Source organism: Onychostoma macrolepis, chromosome 05 (genome assembly GCF_012432095.1).
Source record: "Onychostoma macrolepis isolate SWU-2019 chromosome 05, ASM1243209v1, whole genome shotgun sequence".
NCBI lineage: Eukaryota > Metazoa > Chordata > Actinopteri > Cypriniformes > Cyprinidae > Onychostoma > Onychostoma macrolepis.
Window position 1 is genome coordinate 35,219,504 of NC_081159.1, and position 13,148 is coordinate 35,232,651.

The 13,148-nt window shown below is 43.2% G+C and overlaps 1 protein-coding gene across 5 annotated transcripts in view; it reads left to right on the forward strand.

The window, feature by feature from the left end:
• rgs3a (regulator of G protein signaling 3a) overlaps window positions 1–13,148 on the forward strand; it is a 220,927-nt gene that overhangs the window by 48,421 nt on the left and 159,358 nt on the right. The gene's annotated exons all lie outside the window — the stretch shown is intronic.

The window sequence follows — 13,148 nt, forward strand, 5'->3', positions numbered from 1 at the left end:
CTGAATGCAGTTTAACTAATCACCTATCTGAATGATTGGGCTAGTGCTGCTTTATCATTCTCACATGCTTTAAGCCTCGTCAGTTTTAAGCCATTCAGAAGTGTCAGCACGAAAGAGATTTAAATGCTGTACTCGCGCAATAGCTGTGACCGATGTTTCTTTGCGCACACACACGCAAAAAGCGCTCGGTTCGGACCGCGCGCAAATACTAAATTGAGTCCTCTTTCTAGTCTGCTTCAGCAAATGCACAGAATATTATGTTAATGGATGTTTTGACAAGTATCCATGCAAACACGATTTGTTTCCGACCCACTTTTCACCCCAAACCAGAGCAGATTCACAACTTCTTCCACCTGTAACGGCAGTACTGCTCGGTCCCCTCACCATATTGACTCAAATGCATAAGCATTTTCACATATTATGGGGTCAGCAGTCTTTTCAAGCTTGTTTTCCTCCATTTAAACAAGTGTGTGTTCAAAAAGTAAAGAAATGCTTCTATATTACTTAATGGCCAGTGGAGCAAACCAACCCCGTGACGTCACACGCGGTGGTACAGCAAGATGGCAGCGTCCGTGCTCCAAAAGCTGTAACAAAACATCCTTTTTTCTTTAAAACGGTTACATTAATCATGTTTGTTATCCACCTTTTTCTTGCCATAAAAATGGGCACAGCCATTTGTAAATTCTATGGGTCTTCCAGTCTCATCCGCATCAAGCTATTTTTAGCTGTACAAAACAGTTAGTTTTGCTGCTTGATATTGAAAATTGGTGTCTTATCATATTATTTTAATGTATTATCTTAATTATGATCACTCTGGTTTGTAGTGCAAACAATTTGGTAACACTTTATTTTGATTGTCCACTTCAGACATTCTACTAACAGTAAGTAACTTTGCAACTACATGTCAACTAGCAGTTAGTAGAGTATTAGTAGACTGTCTGCTTAATATCTTCTAACACTTTATTTTGATGGGTCCACAACATACAACATACTGACTATGAGAAACTTTGCAAGTATATGTCAACTTACTCCACTAACCCTAAACCTACCCTAACAGTCTACTCTGAGAGTTTGTAGACATGTAGTTGTGAACTAATAATAATTAGTTAACATGTAGTTGACATGTAGTTACAAAGTTAATTATAGTTAGTAGAATGACTAAAGTGGACTATCAAAATAAAGTGTAACCAACAATTTTACCGTTTACTGCATGTTGTTATTCTCATAGACATATAGACGCCCTATTCTACCGCTCCATGCACGTGGATGCGGCCGCCATCTTGGAACGGTCAACTTGACGTCATTCACCATACTGTAGGTTCGCACAGAGCCGTTGGGTTCGCAGACCATCGGCTGTGCAGGATTGTGGCATCTTTCGAATATTCAGTGATTACTGGTGAATGATGTCAAGTTGACCACTACAATATGGCGGATGGCTTACCTAAAGCGGCCCATAGAAACAGTCGCTAATGAGGCATCTACGTATATATATCTATGGTTATTCTCCGCTTTATTTACTTATAGCAGATAATCAACCGGAAGTCTCACCCATAGGCTTACTTCCGCGTTGAAGAAAAAAGGTGAATATATATATATATTTTTAATTAAAGTGGAAGTCAATTTACTAAATAATGTAAACTTGACTGACTGCTTCACTGCCACTTTAAGGCAGTCATTGCCTGCAAACGATTTTCAACAAAATATTAAAAATTAACATTTTATTTATGATTATGTATTTGTCCAATTACATTTGAGCCCCTGGGAGGGTGGGTGGGGGCTTTGTATACAAAAATGGTTTTAATTCCTAAGCTTTTTTGTTATATTTTTGTTCAACCCCTTGAATTAAACCTTAAAGTCCGCATTTCCATTTCGCCTTGATTGTGTCATTTTAATTTTATTCTGGTGGAATACAGAGCCAAAATTATGAAAATTGTGTCAGTGTCCAAATATATATGGACCTAACTGTATATCCCTCAGTATATATGTATATTATATTTTATAATATATATTATATTATATGACTAAAACCATGACTTCATTAATTACAAAGTGCTTGTGAAAACTCAATTAAGGATTCAAAGACCTTTCAAAAAGGCCATCAACCTCATTAATTACCTCTCTAATCCATCATAGCTTTTGTTGTAAACTACTTACCTATCTGTAAACTAATGTAACCCCCTAATTGGAGTCACACAAAGTCAAGTCAAGTCAAGTCACCTTTATTTATATAGCGCTTTTACAATACAGATTGTGTCAAAGCACTTGACAGTATCAAATTGGAGGATAGAGTGTCAGTAATGTATAATGATAAGATTAAACACTCAATTTTCAGTTAAAGGCATTTCATTATTGAATTCAGAGATGTCATTGTCTAGCTCAGTTTAGTTTAAATAGTATCTGTGCAATCAAATCGGCGATAATCGCTAGAAATTAAGTGTCCCCAACTGAGCAAGCCAGAGGCGACAGCGGCAAGGAACCAAAACTCCTCTGAGACATAATGGAGAAAAAAACCTTGGGAGAAACCAGGCTCAGTCGGGGGGCCAGTTCTCCTCTGACCAGACGAAACCCGCAGTTCAAAAGTTTCTATTTCTATTTTAATTTTGTTGCAATTTCTAACAATAGTAGTATTATGTAGTTAGGTATTTTATTATATTTTAGTTTTAGTCACAAAGTGAGGAATGCTTGACTTTAAGTAAGTTACCAAGCCAGAAGGCAAAGCAAGTTTATTTATATAGCAGTGGTAATTCAAAGTGCTTTACATGAAAGGAAGTGAAATAGTCATTAAAATAATCACAACAATAAAAACAAGGAATTAAAAAAAAAAAAATAGTAAAAACAAGGAAATTGTAGCGGGGACTCAGCTTCTTGCACGGCAGGCGGAGGCGCAGATCCCGGATGGACAGCCAGACCTTGTCTCTGGGATGGTAGATGGGAGTCGTGGTTCGCCGAGCATCTGCAAAGGTCTTATGCCTCCGCACTGCATGTTGGAGGTGGACATGAGCTGATTCCCACACTCTCGCTCGCTCGGAACCAGTGGTCTACAGCTGGAACCTCCGACGGCTCTCCTGTCCACGGGAAAAGCGGTGGTTGATACCCGAACATGCACTGAAACCTTGTTTTGCTGCAAGGAGTTCTTTGCATACTCGGCCCAGGGGAGGAAGCGGCTCCAGCTGCGTTGATCGTCGTGACAGTATGCCCGGAGGTACCGTCCGAGTTCCTGGATCTTACGCTCAGTCTGGCCATTTGTCTGGGGGTGGTAGCCTGAGGACAAGCTTACAGTGACTCCCAGCAGTCGGAAGAATGCCTTCCACATGTGGGAAATGAACTGAGGACCTCTGTCAGAGACTAACTCTTCTGGAATTCCAAAGTTTCGGAAAACATGGTTAAATAAATTTTCTGCCGTCTCCATGGCAGTGGGAAGTCCTTTGAGGGAAATGAATTTGCAAGTTTTAGAGAAGCGATCGACTGCGACCAGCACACAGGTGTTACCCTCGGAGTTGGGTAGGTCCGTCACAAAATCAATCCCCAAGTGGGACCAGGGTCGACGGTGGATTGGTAGAGGCACTAGCTTGCCTACTGGGAGATGCTGGGGGGTCTTAGACATGGCACAGACTGAGCAACTGCGGACGTACCTGATGACATCCCGGGTCATACTAGGCCACCAGTACCGAGCTTGAAGGAGCGAGAGGGTCCTGTGGCTGCCTGGATGTCCAGAGCCCGGTACATTGTGAACTGAGCCCAGAAGGGAGTGTCGTTGGGAGGTAGGCACATACGTCTTCCCTTCTGGGCCTCCCAGCGGAGCAGGTTCGGTGAGAGTGGCGGCTCGGATCTCCTCGTCAATATTCCATCGAATGGGACTTACAACCATGGCTGGAGGGAGGATGGGTTCAGGATCAGAGAATGTGTTGGGAGAGTGTATTCTGGAGAGGGCATCAGCCTTGTTGTTGTGACTTCCGGGGCGGTAGGTTATGGAGAATTGGAATCTGGTGAAGAACAAAGCCCAGCTGGCTTGACGTGGGTTGAGTCTTTTGGCATCTCGAAGATACTGGAGGTTTTTATGGTCGGTGATGACTGTGAATGGGTGATTAGCTCCCTCCAGCCAATGCCGCCACTCTTCCAGGGCAAGTTTGATGGCCAACAACTCCTGGTTCCCGGTGTCGTAATTCTGCTCCGCTGGGGTCAGTTTCTTCAAGTAGTACGCGCAAGGATGGAGGCTAGGAGACTCGCCGTGGTATTGGGACAGCACGGCCCCGACGCCGGTGGTGGAGGCGTCTACTTCCACAACAAAGGGGGCTGTTGGATCAGGATGGTGTAAGATGGCGTCCGTGCTGAAGGCTATCTGCACTTTCTCAAAGGCTTCGTGCGCGGTGGAGTTCCAGGACAGGGACTTGGGTTTTCCTCGGAGTAGGGACATCAAAGGGGCAGTATGGAGACTGAAATTCTTGATGAACCGGCGGTAAAAGTTTGAGAATCCCAGGAACTGCTGGAGCTCTTTAACGGTCTGGGGACGGGGCCAATTCCTCACCGCATCTACCTTCCCCCGGTCCATTTGAATCCCTTCTTGGCCAACGAGATAACCTAAGAATTGCACTGTGGGGCGATGGAACTCGCATTTCTCCAGCTTCAGGAAGAGGTGGTCTGAAGGTAGCTTCTGAAGGACCTGCTTAACGTGTTGGCGATGTTCGGCCTGGTTCCGGGAGTAAATCAATATGTCGTCAATGTACACAATCACGAAGCGATGGAGGAACTCCCGGAACACCTCGTTCATGAATCCTTGGAAGATTGACGGGGCGTTAGCCAGCCCATACGGCATAACGAGATATTCATAGTGCCCTGATGGAGTGATGAATGCCGTCTTCCATTCGTCGCCCTTTCGGATACGAACGAGGTTATATGCGCTTCGCAGGTCCAGTTTGGAGAATATGCGGGCCCCACGGAGTTCCTCTAGGGCGGCCGGGACCAGGGGAAGAGGGTATGGCAACTTCACCGTTTGGGAATTGAGAGCTCGGTAATCAATGCAGGGCCGCAAGCCCCCGTCCTTCTTACCCACGAAGAACAGACTCGATGCTGCAGGTGAGGTGGAAGGTCAGATGAATCCTTGGTTGAGAGCCTCCTTGATGTAGTCCTCCATTGCCTTGCGCTCCTGGATGGACAAAGGGTAAACTCTACCCTTGGGGAGTTTTTTTCCAGGCAGCAAGTCGATTGCACAGTCCCATGGCCAGTGTGGTGGTAGTTTGGTGGCTGCCTGCTTACTGAAGACATCCTGGAACGCCACCTAATCAGATGGGACCATGACTTCTTCCTGGGGCTCAGGACTTTCAATGAGCGTGGAGGCAACGTGTACGATGCTGGAACTCTGGGAAGGAGTGGGTAGTGACGAGAGGCAGTGACGGTGACAGCGTTCGCTCCAGCGAGTCACTTCACACGGGTCCCATCTGATCTCTGGAGAATGGAACACGAGCCAGGGGCGTCCCAGGATGATATCCACCGTGGGTCCCTCCAGTACCAGAAAAGTGATCTCTTCCTCATGCAGCTGCCCAACCTTGAGTCTCAGTGTGGGCGCTTGATATTTAACCCATCCACGTCCTAGCGGTTTTCCCTGGATTGTTTAGACTCGGAACTCCTGGGCATGGCGCTTCCAGGGAAGTTGAAGGCGCTTCAATAGGTCCTGGGAAATGAAACTGCCCGAGGAGCCCGAGTCGACGAGGGCGGATACTGCAACAGAACGATTGTCGGTGAATAGTTGAACTGGGAGTAAAGACAGAGTTGAAACAACAGGATCCAACTGAAGGGTACTCACCGCAGGGGGCGTGGAGGCCGGACAGGGCAGGTCCTGATGTAGTGGTCAGTACAGCACAGTAGAGGCACAATCCAGCCGCCAAGCAGCGTGCCCGTTCCGAGGGGGTGAGTCGAGTGTTATCCACTTGGATGGGTTCTGGTACTGGGAAACCCATAGCGGGCATGACAGACTGGTGGGCGGTTTCGGTGACGTGCAAAGCAGTGAGGCGCTGGGAAATACGAGTGGCTCTCTGCATAAAGTTTTCGAGTCCCACGGAGTCCTCATATATAGCCATATGTGCTTGGATGCGGGGACCCAAGCCTTGCCGGTAGGCACTGAGCAGAGCGGTTTCATTCCACCCGCTAGTGGCCACTAGCGTTCGAAATTCCAATGTATAGTCACTCGTAGAAGAAGTACCATGGCGCAGCCGCAGCAACTGATCGGCCACTAAGAGCTTTCCTGTAACATAGTGTGACGAGTCGGTTGCCTCCCCCCCTTTTTTATCATCACCACCCCATCCCTTATTCGCCGCCCTTCACCAGGCTCCCGACGGGAGTGGGTGTGTGAGAGAGGAGGGGCGCTGAAACAGTGAGGGCTGGCGGCGTGTGATGAGGCGCTGTTTAAATGCCGAGCACGCCTCTCCTCGAGAGACCGGTCTCTTCCCTGTGCATGCACACTGGTGTCCTCGTGGGTCCAGGAAGGGAGCGTGGAGGTACTTCCGTGCCGCCAGAGACGTGAGCTGCCGGACTTGCGGTCCGGACGAAAGCCACACCAGTGTTATGGCCGTCAGGCCAGGATATTAATATGAAGTCCTGTGGTCACTCATATTCTGTCCAGGTGTGTGTGTGTGTGCCATTCAGGTTAAATGGATTGGCACACACCACTGAAGGATGACGGAGGGAGAAATAAGCCGCTTTTCCACTGTCGGGCCAGTGCGAGCCAGTGCTTTAAACGGGCCAGGCGGGGCTAATAGCCTCAGGCCTGTAGCACCGAGCCCAAAATCATGATGCGTTTCCACCATCGGGCCAGAAGCTCCGCTGCGCTTCACTAAAACCCGCCCTTTACACGCCTCTCTGGAACAACGTCACAAAACCCCATCATTTCATCAACAAAGAGAAGTTATCAGAAAACTAATCAGAAATAAGTCACTGGAAATATAGCGCAATCACAAAACAAACATGATAAAAGCGGCCGTTTGTTTGCATGCTTTGTTAGATTTAAATCCAAAAGCACTGATGTTTTACAATAGCCTATTAAGTGATACATTGATCATAATTAATTAATTTATCAGGATTGAAAATTAGTCACACAGAAATAAAGCAATGTGAACCACTATTTCACAAAAGAAAGACGACAAATAGGCCTACCCTACTTATTCAGTAGAGTCTGTTTCTGTTTATTTGTAGTCACAATATACATCATGTTAAGTAAGAATGATAATTTCTATATTTTTCCATCAAAAATACGACCTGAGTAGCAGAGGGAGCTCCCGAACAAAAAACATTATATATTTTTATGACACACACGGAGCAAAAGTCTCGAGACGAGACTTATGACAGATAAAATATGTTACTAAATAAATACACGATTGTTATAGAGAATGAGAAGCTGACGTCTGATTTCTTCAAGCGGTCGTATTTACCATGTTTAGTATGGTAATGTTAATGGCTAGCGTGCATAGTCTTTTGCATCGCTTATAAATATTTCTGCCTTGTATGGTGATCATAATCCACATCGGATCAGGTTATTTCAAACACTCGCTGCTGTCTGAAAGTCAGTTTTGAGCTAAAAGTATTTTAAAAGTCTTTAATGCTGGTGTTATAGCTGTTAACTTTATGAAATGATCTGCAGCGCTGACGCTCTCAAGACGTGGAGAAACTCCGCCTTTGTTCATAACCACTCCTCTAGTCCCAGTTGGCCCGCTTTGGTCCAAGGTTTTCGTCGGGCCAGAAAACCCCGGCCATTGGCCCTGAGGAAGCACCGACGAGGCACAATCAAGCCCTGGAAGTCACAGTGGAAACGAGACTGGCCCTGGCACGCACTAACACGCCCACTTTTGGCCCGGCAGTGGAAACACGGCTATAGATATTGTCCTTTAGCACTCTTGCACCAAGTTTGTTTGGGCGGAGGCCATCCAGTTTAAACAGTTGTCTATGGCCCCAGAAAAGACTAAAGTTGTCGATGAAGTTGACTCCTTTTATACTGCAGGTTCTTTGTAGCCATGTATTCAGCCCAAGCAGCCGTGAAAACATATTAGTTCCCCTTGCTGGGAGTGGTCCACTGATGAACAACTGAACTTAAAGTCTTTGAAGTGTTTCAAAGAGTTCACTGAAATCCTTCTTAAGGAGTTCTGACTGCTCTTCCTGAATATCATTCTTCCCCATATGGATGATGATTCGATTTGCAGTATTGTGCTTCACCAGAATGTTCCGAAGTTCCTTGTTCACATCAGAGATGGTTGCTTGAGGAAAGCAGCATGTAGTTGTAGTCCTGCTACTGATGTTTCTGATAATGTAGTCACCCACTGGGCTCGGCTGCGCTCTGAGCTGAGTGCCGCTGTCTGCTCGACCTCGAGTGTCTGTTAGTAGCGATGTTAACTGCTGGCTGATACGATCTATGTTCAATCACATTTCGGGATTCTTCACCCACATTCATCAATACTTCAAATCTGTTCTCAAGATGTATAGCGGGTGGTAGAATACCAGTCTTTGCAAGCCTTGTCATAGCTGCATCAATACGAGATACTCGTGACAATCTGGTGTCTCGAGTGCCTTTGGGTCTCGCTCCCTGTTTTTGCCATGTATTAGTCTGTCGATCAGTTTCGGCTTGTTCCTCTACACTTGGTATAAACTGTTGAGATTCACTAGATTCACAGGACTCACCGGCTGTATGCTGAGGGGGTCCGTGATGACGATCTGCTGTGTGTTCCGCCTGTTTTGGATGTCCAGCAAATAACTTTGTTTCAAGAACCACAATCCTTTGTAGAAGTCTGTGGCAGTTCATGCAGAAAGTAGATTCCACAAGGGGCATTTTCTTTCCCGTCTGTTAGAATGTCGGCAGCTATGTTTTCCCGTCTCTGGAATGTAAGCTGCTGGCAGTGGGAGGCAAAGAGTATCCCAGTCCCAAAAAGTCTTTGGTGTTTCTGCCAAAACTATGTTGTTTGAGTTTGGTTTTAGTTTGGTGTTTGTGCCAAAACTGTGCACTGTGCTGATCTGATGAAGTTAAAGTCTTAGAAAAATCTGAGAAAAGTACATAAACAGGGAGCAAAGCGTGGAGCTGTAAGCAAGAGCGTCCGAACAGAACAGAAAAGATACATCAGAATGCAAATGGATTAATGTGATGGAATAAAGAAATGTTATATAACCTTTACCCAGAAGGATTCTCAAGCCAAGAATGGTATTGCATAAAGAGAAGACCTGAAAATTTCACACTGATGAGTAAGTGTTTTATAATCCTTACCTAGGGCTAAACTCTGACCTTTATTTACTAATACAGCTGGCAGGCTATATTACATGTACTGAAGAAAGAAAGACCAGAGTCAGCATCTGGCCAAAGTGGTTCTGTCACCTGAGGAGGCACACAGTATTTTTGTTTCATGTCCTTTGTGGACATTGTGGAATGAAAAAAATAAAATAAAATCAGCATGCTGTAATCAGCAGATTTTACCAGTCTGGAATGGAGCAGGACATTAGGATTTATATAAGTCATGCATAGTTTTTCCCAAATTTTGGAGTCCTATATATAGGAGCCTAAACACAATCCCATTTTCTTTACTTTCATTGTGGTAAGTTAGACTCTTAGGCTAATGATATCATGTTAAAAGGTTCATATGAGATATATCTAATCTTTCAGATGTATATACCTTCATTGTAAGGCTGAATTTCCTGATAAGATTCAATTGAACAATTTTCACAACAAACAACCATGATGCAATAAAACAAACCCACTAATCTGGAGAAAAAAAAAATCTTATAGAAAGAGCATAGGCATTGCCCAAAAGTCTCTCCTTGGCCATCTAGGAGTCTTTCCTCCTGATTCAAGTCACTAAGAATATGCCACAGATAATTTATTTTATAAATCCATGTCTGTCTTTCACTGAAGTATGAATGAGACTAAGGGAACTACATTCTTTATTAAGCCCGGAACACACCAAGACTGTCAGCCATTGGGCAGTTTTTGTTCATCGACCGACTAAGTTTTCTCAGTGTGTTCCGCACTGTTGGCTGAAGTTGGTCCACGTCTGCTTTTTTCGGCCGATTCGACATGTTGAATCGGCGTCAGAGCTCGTCGGTCAGTCGGGCAAAACAGTGCACGAGAAAGGCGCAGAATGGACGTGCTACTTGGCCATCGAGTGTATTCAGGTGCTTGGTGTGTCAGGGCAACTTTTGACCCAGATGCTGCCAACACGAGCCGACCCCGCAGTCTGCTTTCGTCGTCACTAGTTCGCTGGGCATCGGCTTGGTGTGCTCCGGGCTTTATGAGCGAAAAGTAGGCGGCCAAATTAAATGTATTAAATGTCCCTAATGAACAAATAATTGAAGAGTAAAGGAACACAAGAATATTCAAATTATCCAAACAGAAACGGAACTAAACTGATAAATGTCTTAGTCTGTGTTCTATATAGTATAAATGTGGGTCATGCCATTGGATTCCATCTTTGGGCCAATGGGTGGTCCTTACATCAGTGCCAGGCCAGGAGAATATTACTAAAGTATTACTAAACAAAAATACAGACAAATTTATTCTACACAAACATTATTCCCATATCATTTCCCATGGCTTATAGCAGGGTTCCTCAATAGGCGGCCCGAGAGAAAAATGTTTGGCCTGTGCTAATTTCAAATAAATAAATGAAAATTCAAACACAGCATCAGAACACGACATTAACTTATATCGTGTATACACCGGACGCGAGCGGCACGATGCAACAAAATACAATATAACTTCTTATAATCAGTATGCTGTCTACACTGGATGTGGCGCAGCGCTACATGACAAATCCCCGACAGTAAACTGCTGACTAGTTCTATTTATGACATACTGACACAAAGTTCAAATGATTTGCAATGCTTTGCCGCGTCCAGTGTAGATAGGCTACTGTGTGAAACATGGCAAATGTGAAGTAAAGAAAAGTGGACATGGAAAATAGGTGACTCAAATGTGAATGGACTGAACAGTTTTGAGTGAGTGAGTGAGTGACTGATATCATCTTTGTTATGGATGCTGGTTCGCAGTGAGTTCACAGTTTTAACGTAAGTATGCTTTAATTTATTTTCAAGATCTGAGGTAAAATATCTATTTTCTTTCACTACGGCTATAAACCTCATGCAAAATAATATTCAAACTCCCATTAGACACTTTTAACATTGAATAAAGCACATAATCATTTCCTGAGATTATCACTGTCATATTTTGTATGTTGTTCCTGCCGCAACTTCGCAGAAAATAAAAACCATTTCTCAGTATTTCTCAACCATAACGGACATAATCGAAAGGTTTACCACAATTACTGTGATGGTCGATTATTTCACCAAGTGGCCTGAATTGTATCCACTCAAGACCAAAAGTGCAGGCCACGGAGTTCATCCTTGATTTCTCAAACAGATTTGTTGCACCAAAATGATTTTGACAGATCGGAGAAGAGAATTCATAGTATATAAAACACTCTATTTAACAGTCTTGAAGTAAGTTCAAATGGAGTACCTACTTGGACAGTATGTGAGGGTCCTGTCACTCTGCTTGGTCTAGTTCCATAGCTCATATTTGTGAATTGTTTCCTGCCTAACATTGCATGCCACCTGAATTCTTCAGAGATGAATAAGGCTACACAACCTTTTGGGAACACTTTTTATTTTTTTAAGTGTTCTGTTTATTACAATGTCACAAGCCCATGATTATCCACATATTTTCAAAAAATGACCTTTCAGAGCTCCGCCATACTTGTGGTGAGCAACATGTGAAACTGATCAATGGGTGGATAAGTGGGTGGGCAAATCATACACTAGCAGTAGTTGTTCTCCTGAAACATACCATTAACTAATGGGCTGCAGAGAGTAATTCCCCTGGGACTGTGTAGACAGACCCACCATGTCTGGTAGATACTGCTGTCCTGCATGCATGTGAACATCATTTGTAAAACATGCTTCTTTTCTCTGTGCATATTGATTTTTTTGTATACTTCTGACAATTTTCTCAATTGTACTTCTCAATTATTTAACCAATTCTCAGATAATGTGTAAAAACTGTACTTAAGTACGCTGTGCCTCTAAAATGTAAAACAAAGTCCTTTCTTTAAGACTTTTGTATATCTGTAAAACTATATTTATGTATCTATATCTATTAGATTTAATGGGATTACTGGGTTGTAAAAGCAGTTTTTTTTTTTTTTTGTGCAAAATGCTGAGACAGAATCAAGGTCTCAAATGAATTTTAAATGTCAAATTCCTTTAAACTTAAAATTCTATCCACTTTATGTCGCTTGAAACTAGTAAGCTATGACTATTCCACATTAATCATGCAGCTCATTTGCATGCAATGAAAAATAATGGCTGACAAATTTCTTTTGCAATATTTAATGGTTTAATTATTATTATTATTATTATTTTTACACTTTATGTATGCATGTACAGTATGTGTGTGCAGAAGGTTAATATTCCCCTTTAACACTAAGCCAGATCTTTACCGTACCAAGTTCTATAAAATATAATGGTGTTGCAATATGCATTGGCAAGTGTAATCATCAGATTCCATTGAAGTGAATGGAAGTTTTGCGAACCATGTTAACAATTGAAAGCATAGTAAAAATTATCTTAAACAGTGTTAAACAGAATGGTTGTGATGCGGCCACGACGTAAAGCACATAAAATTGTATGTGCATCTGTGAGGGAGAGAGAGAGTGGGAGAGATAGAGTATGTTCTTTCCGTACATAATAAAATGTAATTTTTTGGCAAGAACATGAAAATGATCTGTCGTTTTTGTCCTATTGTTTACTATATTTATTTGTTTGGCCAGTGGGTTTTGGTACTTTTGCTGTTTTAGGCTGTAAGGACCTTTGAAATAACTTAAATCATTTGGCGTAGTGATACAAACATGTAATACAGTCAAGAGCTGTCTGAACTACGTTCGCTGTGCGTTTCCCTCAAAATACACACCTTAGAACGTTTGTCAGCCAATCAGATCAAAGCATTCAAAAGCCCTGTAGTATAAGGTGTAATAATTGCACTAACATTAAAGGCAAATATCTTTGAAAGGTAAAAATTCACATGTGCATACGCATTTATAGTTAACACAACCCCATAACTGTCCCATAATTACTCAGTTTACACAAAAATATTAGTTGATCTTCTGCAGTCTTTGGGTGAATTATGA